This window comes from Rattus norvegicus, chromosome 19, assembly GCF_036323735.1.
Source record: "Rattus norvegicus strain BN/NHsdMcwi chromosome 19, GRCr8, whole genome shotgun sequence".
NCBI classification, from domain to species: domain Eukaryota; kingdom Metazoa; phylum Chordata; class Mammalia; order Rodentia; family Muridae; genus Rattus; species Rattus norvegicus.
In genome coordinates, this window is record NC_086037.1 from 28,657,111 (window position 1) to 28,672,053 (window position 14,943).

At 44.2% G+C, this 14,943-nt stretch overlaps 1 long non-coding RNA gene across 3 annotated transcripts; it reads left to right on the top strand.

The window, feature by feature from the left end:
* Positions 1–206: 206 nt before the first annotated feature.
* On the top strand, positions 207–6,641 carry LOC134483593 (uncharacterized). 3 transcript variants are annotated; one of them, XR_010060390.1, is made up of 3 exons: positions 207–414; positions 1,419–2,992; positions 4,520–6,641. It is a non-coding gene; the product is annotated as an uncharacterized LOC134483593 (long non-coding RNA). The 3 variants fall into 3 exon arrangements; XR_010060387.1 differs by having other exon boundaries at positions 210–414; positions 1,445–2,992; XR_010060389.1 differs by having other exon boundaries at positions 211–414; positions 1,445–2,992; positions 4,749–6,641.
* The last annotated feature ends 8,302 nt before the right edge of the window (positions 6,642–14,943 follow it).

Here is a 14,943-nt window from a genome sequence, read left to right on the forward strand (position 1 = left end):
TTTTTTTATAATCAAGCCTTGAGAAAAATTTGGCTTTGGAAGCAGGAGATGCTCAGTGGCTCTGCCCCAGGAAAGTCTCCTGGAAAGGGCACCTCTGCTTATGCTCAGTACAGGGAGAACATTAGCAGGCTGGCAAAGTCTGCTCCCCATGACATCAGCTGTCCCTTCTATGACATTCTATTGTCTCCTAGAGAGTTCTTGGCATCCTCTGTGATGTCACCAGTGTTGTAGTGACAACCAGTGCCCTAGTTTCTCTCAGTCTGAGTCTGGCGGTTACACCCTAAGACATGTTTTCCCGTCTTCGCAAGAGTTTTGGGAGGGGGAACATCGATTGTGGAGAGACTAGAGTGAAGGAGTCTGGCCTTTCGTCTCAAAGTAATGATGGACAAAGACAGCACTTCTGGGGAATGTGGAGTAAGTTCTGGGCAGTGTATTTTGAGCTTCCTTCAGGGGGGCTGCAGTCTTAAGCTGACCTTTCTAGCAATGGGCCACAACAACTGCAGCATCTGAAAAGGAATTGAATTTCCATGAATATCACAATTCCTGAAAGTCAGGATTTCAGAACTTTAGATTCCCCATCCCCACTGGGAGGATATGGTAAGGCCAATGCTATTATTCTGTGAACTTCTGGTCTTTACTTTTACAGTTCATTTGTTCTGTTACATTGATATAAAAACACCATCAGGAGTCATGGAGGGTCCACCTTTTCTGAGTTTAGACAGGGCAGCAATGTACTTCACTATCATTGCTTCTTTAAATACAGTGGATATCTGACAGTAGGAAAAGGGGGAGAATTGTGCTCCAGGCAATAACCTTATGTTCTTAGACCTTCTCTGATTTCTTCTAATTGCAGGGTCATCGTTAGCTTTATATATTAGAGGTTGTGTGTTACAAACATTTTTCTAAAATACCAAAACTCTTTGGAACATGTAGACCAAGATTCAGCCTGTAACCCATTGGCACTTCGGGGGTTTGGTATTTCAAATAGGGGAATTGATAAGTCTGTTGACCATGTCCTCCCTGGAAATGCGTTTTAAATCCAAAGATATTGGCCTAGAATATCAGGGTAGGACATCTGAGTGTCTCCAGTCACTCAAGTATTGTGGATGGTGAATTTATCATCTGAGTTCTGAAACCACAGGGGTGAGGGTCCTGAAACCAAGCTGTACCCTGTTCAGCTGATAATAATCCTGGAGAAGCCATCTCCGTGGTACATGTAGGCACGTGATGTCCGGCATAGGGAGCACCTGGCTGCTTACATTTCTTGGTCTCTATAGAGTAGTGGGAGAACTGAGATCCACTGAGGAGGCCTCTTAAGCATAGACCAATCGCCTAGCAGTGACACTGGGTTCCAGGCTTGTTCTCCTGTTTAGGCCTCACTGTGGTCTATGTACACTCTATGCATTCTCCCCATGCAGGTTCACTTGTGTCCTTCTACCTACAGAGGCTGGGAGAGAAACACCATCCCCTGGAACTGAGCTAAGCAAGAAGCAGGCCGAGAAGGAAAATAAGAGGTGGATTTAAGAGCTGCAGCTCATTACAGAGGAGCGAAACGACCTGAGAGATCGCCTGAGGTTTCTGACAGAGAGATCCATGAAGAACAGGTATGAATCGCTCCAAACGCTCTTGTTCCATTCCTGGGTGTTCAATGTCACCTTCATCTTATCCTTTTAAGGTTTTGGGTTCTAGAAAGCTGTGTCTCTGTAACGACCCTTTTTTAAACCTCACCTCCCATATAGAGGAGATTCAGAACCTGACCCTTCCTGAGGAGCAAGATGGAAAATGGACTCATCTGCTTCCATTTATTGAAAAGCAGGATTTGTGGTCTGAATGAAGAATTCGGGGATAAAGTCAGGGAGAGTGAGTGCCCAGTGTGTATTTGCAAAGCCCTTGACAGCTGGTGGCTTTGCAAGATTGTAATTGCAGTGAGTTTATGGTGAGTCTCTGTACGTGCTAGGCAGGGGACTGAGTGCTGGAAGATCCACACAGCAGCCTGAGGGGCCTGGTCCCAAACTGTTCATCTCAATGCTTGACTAGAAGGTCTCAGGCTCAGGCCTGTTTGTTCTTGTCTGTGTGTCTTGCCCTCTGAGACAGCAATGGTGCATGCAATTTCTCCTGGTTGTCACAGTGCTCTCTGTTTCCATATTTCTCTTTCTCTTTCTCTGACTCTGTTTACATTTCTCTTATTTGTGGCTGTGTCTCAGTCTGTGTATGTGCATGTGCACACATCCAAATGCATAGGTACAACATTTATATGTTTATATTTCCCTCCAAATTTGAGTCTAGGGGGTCTATGTCTTGGCCTGAGTATTTACCCATGCTACACTTTCATGGAGATGTGAGTGCTTTGTTCTGGGAGCCCCACTGTCAACAGCACAGTTCTTTGACTGTGTGGTCACATTTGTCTGTACAGTTGTATCCATTGGGCAGATTATTATTTTGTGGCCAGATGTGATCTCAACTCCATAATTATGTGTAATGTCTGTCTCTACACTATTAGTTATTCAGAATGAATAATTCCTGTTGTCAAAACAGGAAAAATCAAATCACATTTTCTGGGTGTGTAGGGGAGTGCCCGGAAGAGCTGTGGCTGAGGCTTTTGATAACATAACTGTCTTGACTCCAGGTCCAGTCCTCTCTATTGAACAAAGGGAGCCAGGAAACCCTCCATCTGGATGCTGAGCTTCCGGTGTCCTGGCCCCAGAATAACAAGTTTCTGAAGCTGAAGAAGATCCCAATATATAGAATTCAGAAGGTGTCCTTCCAGGGCTGGGGTAGTACAGGACCCACCCTGAGTTCATATATTCCTAAATGCTGATGTTCATTGTATTCTATCATTTGGGGCCAGGCCACACTTCAGGCCAAATCCATATTATGAAGACCTGGAGAGAATGGAGGAGGCGGTCATGTCAATTCTGCACAACTTAGAGATGGAGAACACTGAGATCCATGAGAACAGCCATAAGCTGAAAAAGGAGATGACCTTCTCTAGGTAAGTCCTGGTCAGAAAGGCTATCACTTGTGGAATGGCCATTTCTGATTTCTTTGTTCTGGATTGGACGGTCTTCAGCTATGACTCTATCTCTTGTGCTGTTTACACATCAGTGTGCCAGGGTCATTAGGACTCAGTTTTCAGTTCCACAAAAGACTGTTACTCATCCCAGGATTGTCTAGGCATCTTCAGAAGGCTCTAGATAGAACAGCACTGATTGAAGTCAGCAGAAGGTTATTAGGCTGAACGGGGCCTCTGGTGTCATACCAGGTTTTACAAAACTCAGTGTGTGGACCACATGGTTAGAATGACCTTCTCTTGGTTCTACTGACCTCCTTTGAGGGTGTTTGCCCACTACTAATTGATGTTGCCCCCGTGCATTGGGCTTTCATGGATAGTTGTAGATCCATGTTCTTTTTGAGAGATTTGGACCCTATTTGATGCTTGGGCCATCAAAAAAATTTCTTCTTCCCTGAATTGGCTGTTTCCTGTTTCTGCAGCAGCCTTATATGTATCAAGATGTATTCTACGTCTTCATGGGTATATGGGTTCTAGGGTTGTTAGTGGAACTTGGAAGTAGGAATGGGAGAAAGGGGCAGCAAGATCTTACTATGCAGAATGTATTTCCAGTAACCTGCTCAGCCGCTCCTGATGGAGAACACATGTATGAAGAACTTTGTCACATCTATGCAGGAGAGCAAGGTGGTACAGATTTATTGTGCACTGATAGAGAAATATTTGATTGAATTGAACAAGAACGATAAATATGAATAGGAGAAGACCAGAAACCGCCAGACCCCAGCAATATCTGGTAGGAATAAGCAGCTGTGTGAGCTTAACAATATCTGATACCATTTTCCAATTTCATACATCTTTGTTTTCCCCTACAATCTTTCTAATTTACACTCCCAACGAGCCAACCATGGCCTGTAATGGAATTGTTCATTGCTCTGTCTATGTACAAGTATTCTGGGAAGGTAACCACTTTGCAGAAACTGAACTATTGGCAAGTATATTTTCCTTTTTTTTTTTTTGAAGCTGCAGTCCACAAATGGTGACAGATGAATAACATATCATATTATGGCATGACTGTGTGATATGCTATGTAGAGTTTTGAACAAGGTCTTGGTCCTGTGACAAATGACATTTTGTGGTCATGTGACCTCCTAGGTAGGAAGCACCTTTGTGGGATAAGAACCAATTGCAAATGTTGAATTCATCCTTGTCATTGACTTTTATCTTGGTGACATATGGACATCTCCTTTCTTCCTGCAACCCAATGAGGTCTCTTGCCATTGCCCTGTTCTTGGTTTGCACTGGTATAAGTCTGGGTCCCAGATTGGCAGCCCACATCACTGTGAGGCTTGCTGGAGATTTTCCCTGCCCGCAGAGTTAACAACAATGATATTAGTTAAAAGGTCCAGGTCGACTGTCCAATAGAACTGCGGTGGTAGAAGGCAGCATTCTGACAGCTGGCTAGCATTTCCCCACCAAATCAGTGTCTGAAAAACTGCCTTCCTCTCCCAGGTCTCAGAAAGTGCAAGACTGCTGGAATTGGACACGGACCAGGAAGAGGACTCCTGAAGAATAAGTTGCTTCCTCAGGAGTCCCCTGCTGACAAACATCCTGACTATTAACAACATGTTTTGGATGAATATTCTTCCTCATAGTTAATTTGTCATTGCTTAGAGACCTTAAATTTATATATCACTAAGCCAGCCTGACTGATTGAGGTCTTACTCACTTTCTTCTTTAGAAATCACCACTTGAGAGACAACTTGGGGGACCGCCTTTCATTATGCTAGAGGAGAAAGAGCAATACATCTGTGCTTCTAAATGTTCGTTAAGAATATGATGTTTAGAAATATTTTGTTATGATTTTCATTGAAGTTTTCTATTTGTTGTTTCATAGTTATATGCTCTTGTTATTATTTTTCATTTTTAAATACTTTTAAATATTTATATTAATTCGTTTTAATCCTGTTTTGTTGTAAATTGTATTTCTTATCAATAAAAATTGATTTTAATCTCTTGACTCTTAAGACCATCATTCTTATTCAAGGGTTCTTTCTGCTCCTGTGGACTTAGAACTGACAGCTGGAGATGGATCTCTGCATGTTCCAGGGAGCCTTGGCTAAATAGTGAATTCAAAGCCAGCAAGGGGTACCCAGTGTGAAGTGTCTTCTGTGTGGATAATGTGGCTGTCTCTCAGATGCACACTTTACTATGTAATCACTGCCATACTTTACCCATACTGTCATGTGTTCTGCTCACCTTAACATATAACAGTCTGCAGCTCACATTCATTGTTGACCCTGTGCCCCACATATTGAGTAATATACACTCATTGCTGTACAGCTACAGAAAAATTGACAACATTCTCAAAGGAATACAGAAGTCATCCTAATGGAGAACCATGTGCTTCAGCTTTTCTTGCAATACAGCATCGATATTTACCCCAGAGATTATGACCTTCAATGTCATGCTGGGAAACAGGTTTTGACAGATGCTCTTGTTCTTGACCAGAAGTATGCTGTGTTTTTATTGATGTAGATTAGACTTAGTTTTATCATTTATGTCAATGGGTCTTTTTTTCTACAGTCTGTCTGTGGCCTGTCCTGGGTGAATTTCCCTCATAGTCCAAAGGAAGGAATCCCATTCCCCGTTGTATATTATTGTTAGGGACCACGTGGTTCCTCTGAGAGAACAGCCGATGCTCTAATCTGTGAGTCCTCACCACAGCTTCTTCAGGTGGCTTTTGTCTTTCCAGGGCATGTGCTCTATTAGGTGGACAGGATCACCTCCAATTAAATGGAGAGATCTCAGGAGATGTGTGTTCACAGGAAACTTACTGAGCTGTGCCTGCTCAATGTGCTAGGTTGCCAGGCATCCCTACAGGGCTCTGGTGTTCCCACTGCTCATTGTGGGTCAGGATCATCCTCCAGCATCACTTAGTGTCCATATTAGAGCAGATCTTTCACCTATTATCAATGAGGACCATGTATATTATTCACATCTGATAAAATACAGAATAGAAACTAACTTGCTGTAGGCCAGCTTGGCATAATGAATTCTTTTGATTGTTAGCAAGAAACTTATCTTTATCTAAGCAGTTTAGGGAGGAACCTCAAGGGCATCCATAGTGAATGCAGCCTACAGCTGTGAACACAGGTTTCTTTTGGAGAGCAGGCCTGTGCAAGCCCAGAACCGAGGTGGGACAGTTCAAGCTACCCTTTTTCCATGACCAATCTTGGATCACATTAAGACAGTATTTCTTCCAGGTGATGGATTTCCAATTTATGGAATTGAACTAACTTACTGAGAGTGGAGGTGACTTAGAGAGTTAATGTACAGAAGGAATAATCCAGAATGTCCTCAAAAGCTTGCTGTCACCCCAGGGCTTTTAAAAGCTCAGCACCTAGAGAACTAATGTAGTCTTTGGTTATTCTCAAGCTTAGGTCTTCTACTCATTATAAGCTGACCATGACACAAAAAGAGTCATCTGTGTCACAATAGAAACTAGTTGTCACTAGATTAACACCACACTATCACATCACTACCGTGTTTGAGGTTCTCAGTTACTATCTAAGAACCTGGAGGTGGCCTGGGTCTTGCTACACATACCCATAATTTATGTCCACATTGTCAGCTGAGAGTCTTCATACAGCCTGCTCTGTAATTTTGTAGAAGATTAATAGTGTTCTAGTGAGCACAATGTGATTAGGAAATCGGGGGATCCCAGGAGCCTCTCTGACTTCTAGCCCTCCATGCACTGTCAGATGCAGCCAGAGGACAAGGGGCTGTCGGTTCCAGGACTCTCCACATCCCTGCTGGGGTGCCATGCCCAGCCTGGAGAGTGAGGGTCGGTCCTGCTGTCCCCAGTCCCTCATGCCCAGAGCCTATCCACTGGCTGGCTGGGCTTGGCTTTCCTGTGCCTGGCCTTCCTTTGCCCATCCCTGCCCTGCCTTGCCCTGCCCTGTTGACTCTCACTACTTAGGCCAAAGAATTTGAGATTTGGGCTCCCTGGCCCTGCACTTAGAGCCTCTGGGAAGCAAGGAGACCCAAAGGGACAGACCCCAGGCCTGGCCCTGGAGTCCTGCATCTCCCCCTACCCAGAGGTGTACTCCACAGTTCTCCACTCCAAGTTTAGTTTTCAGGACCCCAGCAGGTGGCGCTCTTTGCTGAGCCTCACATGTGAGCCTGGGATAGTGGTGGGATGTAAAGTGCTGGAAGTCTTTCAGAAAATTCAGGCTTTTCTCAAACTCTCTGACCATCCAGTGCCCTCCCTGGTTCACCCACCCCGTGGAAGGTGGGAATCCACTTTTCGATGTCCTGTGTGACTTTCCCTGCAGACTGGGCTCTCCTGCAGGAGATGCTTTCACATGCTTCTTTAAAAGCACCTGTTCCTCAGACTTAGATCAGCTGTGAAAACAGGCTTCTTCAAGTCAGTGTGCGAGCTCCCCCTCCCAGCTCAGAGCTGCAACACCATAGGATCCTCCAGCCCCAGTGCTGGGTGAGTCCCCCAAAGGACTTAGAGCAAAGGGCCCCTTCTGAGAAGTGACTCAGAACAGAAGGTTCAGAAGTGACAGTCAACCCCCAAGTGCTTCTTCCAGGAGAAAGCAACCAGCTGTCCCTTTGAAACAGTGGTGGCTCCCACATGACCCAGTTCTGTGATTGGAGGAGATTTTCTGGTACTTTGTTGCCCAGTCACAGTGGGGATACATTCTTGATCCATGCTCATTCCTACAAGAAAAGGTCCTCCTCCCCACCCAGGCCTTGAGTTGAACCCAGGTACTTAAAGATCAACGGACCAGAGAGAACAGAATGCAGTCCAGGGGAGAGGAGAGGCCAGAATGATCTTAAAGCAGAGAAAAGCCCCATATCGGCCATCTAACAACTTTAGGGTTTGTGCATATTGTGTACTTCAGAACCTTAAGGTCACATTTTCTGATAACACTGTTAGGAGAAGCAGAAGTCTACTGTGGGTGGGATTGTCCCAGGCAGGGAGGGGATCCGACTCTGCAGGCCTGGCCACCCTCTGTGTTCTCCTGAAAATAACTGTTGGTCAGCTGTAAATCTGAAGTGAGAATTGTTTTTTGTCAACTCAAACGGATGACATTTCAAGTCTCACACACTATGTGACTTTACACACAGGGGACTTGAACTTACTTCTAGAGAAGTGACTATGGGCCGTCAGAGGGAAACCATTCTTGACTTTAGCATTCTGTCTGTATAACAGTCTACAGGGACTGGCTTCCTGGACAGACATGTTCAAGCAGACTCACATTGTTATGGGGAAAACCTGAGGCAAGAAATGTCCTGGGGACAGTGATTTCAGATTGTGCCTTTAGCCAGGAATCTCTGTTGTCCTTAAGGCCTGCTAAAACATGTAACTAGTTCAGGGCATCTCTGCTCTGACAACTGTTCCGGGTTCTCCTGAGAAGAAGGCCTTACTTTAAAAGTATTTCACAGAGCAATGTTTCTCAACCTGTGTGTCTCGATCCCTTCCCAGGCCCTTATTTTATGATACTTTGCCTATCAGATATGTTGCATATTATGACTTACAAGAACAGCAATATTAGTTACAAAGGCGCAATGAAATAATTTTATGGTGGGGGTCACCACAGCATGAAGATCTGTATTAAAGGGTTGCATCATTAGGAGGGATTTGAACCACTGCCATAGAAGCTGACACATGGGAACAGACTCCTCAGATGAGTAGAGACCCATGCAAGGGATACTGTGTCACACCCTAGAACCCAGAGGCAGAATCTACCCCAGGAGTCTGTGGGTCACCTTGTCTTAAATTCTCCCAGGGTCAAGAATAGCATTGATCATCTCAGCAGAGTCAGCTTGCACAGCCACATCAGGCCCATGGCTTCCCTTTACAGAGAAGGATGTGGGTCTGAGTGACAGACAGTGAGACTGAGGGGACCCTGACACTCATTTGCTTTGAGCTGTGGTTTCTTCACCTGTAAAATGGACGTGTTTCTGCTGAATTGGGTTGTTGTGGAGATTAACAGAACATACAACCTGCTCAGTGTCTGCCTGGCATGGACACATGCTGGTTAAATGGAAGTTGTCCATGGTGATGCATTTAAAAGAAGAATCTCTAGCCCCATAGTGTTAGATGCCAGGTTGTGGGGAGCAGGTGTGGCGGCAATCCCAAGATGGCGCCCGGGACTGCTGCCAAGTCTTATGACTAGCACCTGAGTTCCTCATACATCCAAAAGTAAGCCACGCCCATCTTGTGAGCTGCGCAGGCGCACCATGACACAAGATCAGGCCATTTGGCGTGGACCTATGAACTGAGACTATGTAGACTGCACTGATGGGGCGTCGTTACTGGTTTTTTAGTAGGGAGTGTCCTTGGGGGTAGGAGATTGCTGCTTGCATGCAGAAAGAAAGGTTCCTGAATAAACTGCTTTGAGAAGAACTTCGTGGTGTCTCTCCTATCTGCAGGACGGAGACGGAGACGACACCGGTGCCATACAGGTATTGTAAGCATTTTGTGACTCTACGACCACCTCAGATTAAAACCGAAGGCTCTTGTTTTAAATTAAAAAAAAAAAGAATCAAGTATAAATTACTAATATGAAAAAATCATAATCAGAATTGAGGTAATTCCTGTGAAGACATTTAGTTTTTCATTCTTTTCTCCTTGAGGACTTCTCAAGTGTCTTTCCAAAATGTGATGGCCACACAAATGGTTCCCAGCGGGTGTGATCTCTCTGTCCATGGGCCTTCCCAAAAGCTGCAGAGCCAATGTGTTGTTTTACAACACAAAATTCCAGACATTAAGTTTACCAATGAAGTCTCAGGAATCAAATGCTGAAGTCAAGTAAAGCTCCCAACTATCCTTCCTAATTCACTGACCCCACAGAAAGAACATTCTTGTTCCCTCTGCACACTTTCTTAAAAATCCTTCAATTCAAAGACTTTCCATTGCATTAGTCATCTTCATTTCCTTTCAAGATATGCCTTGATCTCCTCTGGACCTAAGTGCACGTTTTACCTTTGCAGTGAAGGTGTGTAGTAGGTGAGTCATATGGTAATAAAGTCCATGTTTGCAGTAAACAAACAACTTTTTTTTAAATGTCTGTGCCATGGCAATGCTATACCACACACTAGTTTTTCACTAAATAATACATTCATAGAGATCACCGTGTGATCTAATATTTTGTAACATAACTTAGTAATGTTCTCTCTATTATAGAAATCAAGTTCTCTCATGTGTATTCTGGTCTTTTTCTGTCATGTCTGAGTACATCATCATGGGAATCCCAAGGAACATCAAACCTGGGCTTTTGAAACTGTTGCATGTGGCCAACTGGGAATCAAAACCACCCAGGAGACTACTGATACTTGACACACATCAATTCCCCTCCCTATTTTCATATAGTTTATGGGAAGAGGTCACCATTGCTGACCATGTCTCATTATCCAACGTGCTACTAAATAGAACAGTTGGGGTAAAGGAGGTCACCCACAAAGCACAAAACACCCATCTCAGATAAACATGTATGGTTCATTGAATCTAAACATCAATGAATTTCAGGACACAATTAAATGTCGAAACCTAAGGATAATAGATAGTGAAGAGAATTAAGATTTCTAGTTCATAGGTCCAGTAAACACCATCAACAAATCATAGCAGAAAACTTCCATAAAGTAAAGAAAGAAAAGACCATATAGGTACAACAAGCTTACAGAACATCAAATTAATTATACCAGAAAGAATTCCTCCATTCACACAATAATTAAAACACTAAATGCACAGATCAAAGAAAGAACATTAAAAGGGGTAAGGTATTGAAGAGCTAAATTTCAAAAAGTCAGTCACAAACAAAGTGCTGACATGCATGAGAGAATTTGAGATAGGGTTCACCGACCCGGCTATCAGCCCCCAAGGACACTGGCCATCTGGAGCCACCCCCTCCCCTTCCTTCACTCCCTGAGGATGAGTCATCCCCCTGCTGAGTGAGATGAGTCACCCTACACACATTGCTGAGATGCTAGATTACACGTATTCTTTGCTGATGTAACTCCTCACTAAAAGTAACTGTGCACCATTTGAATCAGCCAATCTTGTGTAACAGCGCGAAATCCCCTGGCTTTCCCTCTATAAACCCCTGCCTTTAGAGGCTTGAGGTCGGCTCTGTGAGATACGTGTCGGCCCGAGATCTTGTTAATAAAGCTATCTCTTGTTGTTACATCAAGATCGGCTATGCGTGTTTCCTGGGGCAAGCCATAAGGAGACTGGAGCAAGAGTCTCCCCAAATTTGGGGTCCTTTCAGTATAAATATCCAGTAAAAAAAATTCAGACGTATCGGAATTACACCAGACTTCTCAACAGAGACTCTAAAGGTCAGAAAATCTTGGGCAGATGTAATGCAGACCCAGGCTCCTATATCCAGCATAATCCTCAATCACCATAAATGGAGAAACTAAGATATTTCTTGTCAAAACCAAATTTAATGAACAAATTTTTTTTCCCGGAGCAGAGGACCGAGCCCAGGGCCTTGAGCTTGCCAGGCAAGCGTTCTACCACTGAGCTAAATCCCCAAACCTACAAAACCAAATATAAACAATACTTTTCTCTAAGAAAGAACAAGAGAGGATAATAGGAGGAAAACTCCAAGACAATGAGGTAAACTATACTCAAGAAAAACCAAGAAATTAATCATCTCTCAATAATTTCAAAAAAGAGAAGCACACAAACATAATTTCACCTACAACCAGAAAAAGAAGAGAATGCAGCAATCATTGGCTTTAATATCTGACCAGATCCTCTTTCCCTAATCCCCAAGCTTCTAGGGGCCAAACTGCCAGCCAAAGTGTATGCAAGGATGCTCTATGGTTCTAGGTGAGTCCTGTTGCCCCACCAAAGGCAGATCCTAGAGGTGTGAGGTGGGGATGGATATGTGTGGGTGCAGGAGCACTGTCACATAGGCAAAGCTGAGCAGAAACTGGATGTAAGGTTTGATGAGGGGAGTGTGGAAAGTAGGACAATATTTGAAATGTAAATAAATAAAATAACTAATTAATAAAAAATAGCCAAAAATAAAATAACAAGTAAAAAGGTAAATGAAAATTAAACCAAACCAACCAACCAACCAAACAAAAACTCCTGTAGTGGATTGGCCTAATGCTGCTTGTATTTTAATGCTAATTTGTAGAACTCAAGACTGGTTAACCCCAAATAACTGACCCTGCTCCCAGTTAACTGTGATTATAAAGAAGCCAACAGCCAACAGCTGCACAGCAGAGAGATGGGGGAGGGGAGCTTTGAGGGCTTTGCTAGAGAGGATCATGAGGAGGGAAGAAGGAGGAAGAAGCTGCCAGAGAATAAAGGAAGAACGTGTGTGATGGAGAGGAGAGAGGAAGAGGACAGCAGCCATGGTTAAGGGAGAGGAGAGCCTGGTCCTGAGGGGTGTCCAAGTGCAACAAAGAGCAGCCAAGATGCTACACAGTCAGTAAGAGCAGCTCTCAGGCGAGCAGAGATCAGCAGAGACCCCAGACCAACAAGCTACGCAAGCATAACTCTATCCAAACTCCCTCTCAATATCCCGTGTCCTCCATGGGCCTGGCATCAGCGTGTGTCCTGCGTCAGCACATGTGTCTGTCTCAGCTGACATCACTCTGCCCATCAGCCCGAGCCCAAGGAAACAGCGAGAAACCACACAGCCCACCACAAGGGTTTTTGCTGTGGTTCTATGAAGTCCCAACAAATGCAGCTCAACTACAGAATGCAAGGCAGACCAATGCATGTGTGTCCTTAGTGCAGAACCCTTCATCACGTGTCCTTTCACATGCGTGCTTTAGCAGAACATCCTTTTACCTGCATCTGCCTCAGTGAAACATTCCTTCACACATCTGCCTTAGCCTTTCACCTGTGTCCACTTCAGGGAACCACTCCTTCAGGTATAAAATTTCTCAAGATTAGTAAACCGCATACAGAACATTCAGAACAAAACAAGGTGTGTGGTCAGCATGTCCTTGAGCCAAGTCCCTTCTCCTCGTCAGTGACAGCAGGCGTGTTACAGCAACAATATTAAATGGCTGGCAGGCATGGAACAAAATGGCAAAGGTATTCTGGGGGATGTCAGACCGTACCAGCCAGCAGCTCAACTGAATTTTTAAGTTTTGATGTTACAAGTGAATATACTTGACCTTCAAACGCTGAGAGAGCCCATTATAATATGAACTATATAAACTAGGCCAAGACCACCTCTAGGGCAAAGGCCCTCAGCCTGGGGGTCGTGACCCACACGGGGTCTCCTATCAGATAGTTTACACTACAATAAAGATTCATTACAGTAGCAAATTTACAGTTGTGAAGTAGCGACAAAATAATTTGTAGTTGGGGTCACCACAGCTTGAGGAACTGTTCTAAAGGGTTGAGGCCATAGGAAGGTTGAGAAACACTGCTCTAGGAAATTATGTTTTCTTTCTCTTTCATATTTTTCAGACAGAATCTCAAACTGTAGCTGAGATTGGCTTGGCTTGGAACACGTGTGTAGTTCATGCTGGCATCAGACTTATGGCAATTCTCCGGCTTCAGCCTCCTACTCAGGAGCCTACCAGGGTGAGATCACAACCACGGGTAATGGGATTGCTGTTCTTGGTTGTCAACTTGAGTGTACCTGGAATTAACTAATGCCAAATGGCTTGATGCCCTGTGAGGGGGATCTCTCTCTCTCTCTCTCTCTCTCTCTCTCTCTCTCTCTCTCTCTCTCTCTCTCTCTCTCTCCTTCCTTATTTCTGTTTTCCTCTTTTCAACCCCCTCCTCTTGGTCCTCCTCCTCTTCTTTTTTTTTTTTGAGACAGGGTTTCCCTGTGTAGCTCTGGCTGTCCTGGAATTCATATTGTAGACCAGGCTGGCCTTGAACTCAGAGATCCACCTGCCTCTACCTCCTGGATGCTGAGGCTAAAGGCATTAGCACCATTGGATTTTTTTTTTCTTAATTAAATTTTCTGAAGCAAGAAGACCTACTTGTAATCCAAATCTTGGAGATCAGAAGATAAATCTTTAATTCAGATCTTTTGAGATGGAAAGGCCCACCTCTAATCTGGACCACACCTTCTTTTTTCTTTTTATTTTTTTCATCTTTATTAACTTGAGTATTTCTTATTTACATTTCGATTGTTATTCCCCTTCCCGATTTCCAGGCCAACATCCCTCAACCCTTTCCCCTCCCCTTCTATTTGGGTGATCCCCTCCCCATCCTTCCCCGATAAGCGCCCTCCCCCCAACAATCATGTTCACTGGGGGTTCAGTCTTGGCAGGACCAAGGGTTTCCCTTTCCACTGGTGTTCTTACTAGGCTATTCATTGCTACGTATGCAGTTGGAGTCCACCGTCAGTCCATGTATACTCTTTGGGTAGTGGCTTAGTCCCTGGAAGCTCTGGTTGGTTGGCATTGTTGTACATATGGGGTCTCAACCTCCTTCAAGCTCTTCCAGTCCTTTCTCTGATTACATAAACGGGGGCCCAGTTCTCAGTTCAGTGGTTTAATGATGGCATTCGGCTACGTATTTGCTGTATTCTGGCTGTGTCTCTCAGGAGAGATCTACATCCAGTACCTGTCGGGTTACACTTCTTTGCTTCATCCATCTTACCTAATATCTGTATAGGTATGGGCCACATGTGGGGCAGACTCTGAATCGGTGTTCCTTCTGCCTCTGTTCTAAACTTTGCCTCCCTATTCCCTGCCAAGGGTATTCTTATTCCCCTTTTAAAGAAGGAGTGAAGCATCTGCATTTTGGTCATCCTTCTTGATTTTCATGTGTTCTGTGCATCTAGGGTAATTCGAGCATTTGGGCTAATATCCACTTATCAATGAGTGCATACCATGTGTGTTTTTCTGTGATTGGGTTACCTCACACAGGATGATATTTTCCAGTTCCATCCATTTGCCTATGAATTTCATAAAGTCATTGTTTTTGATAG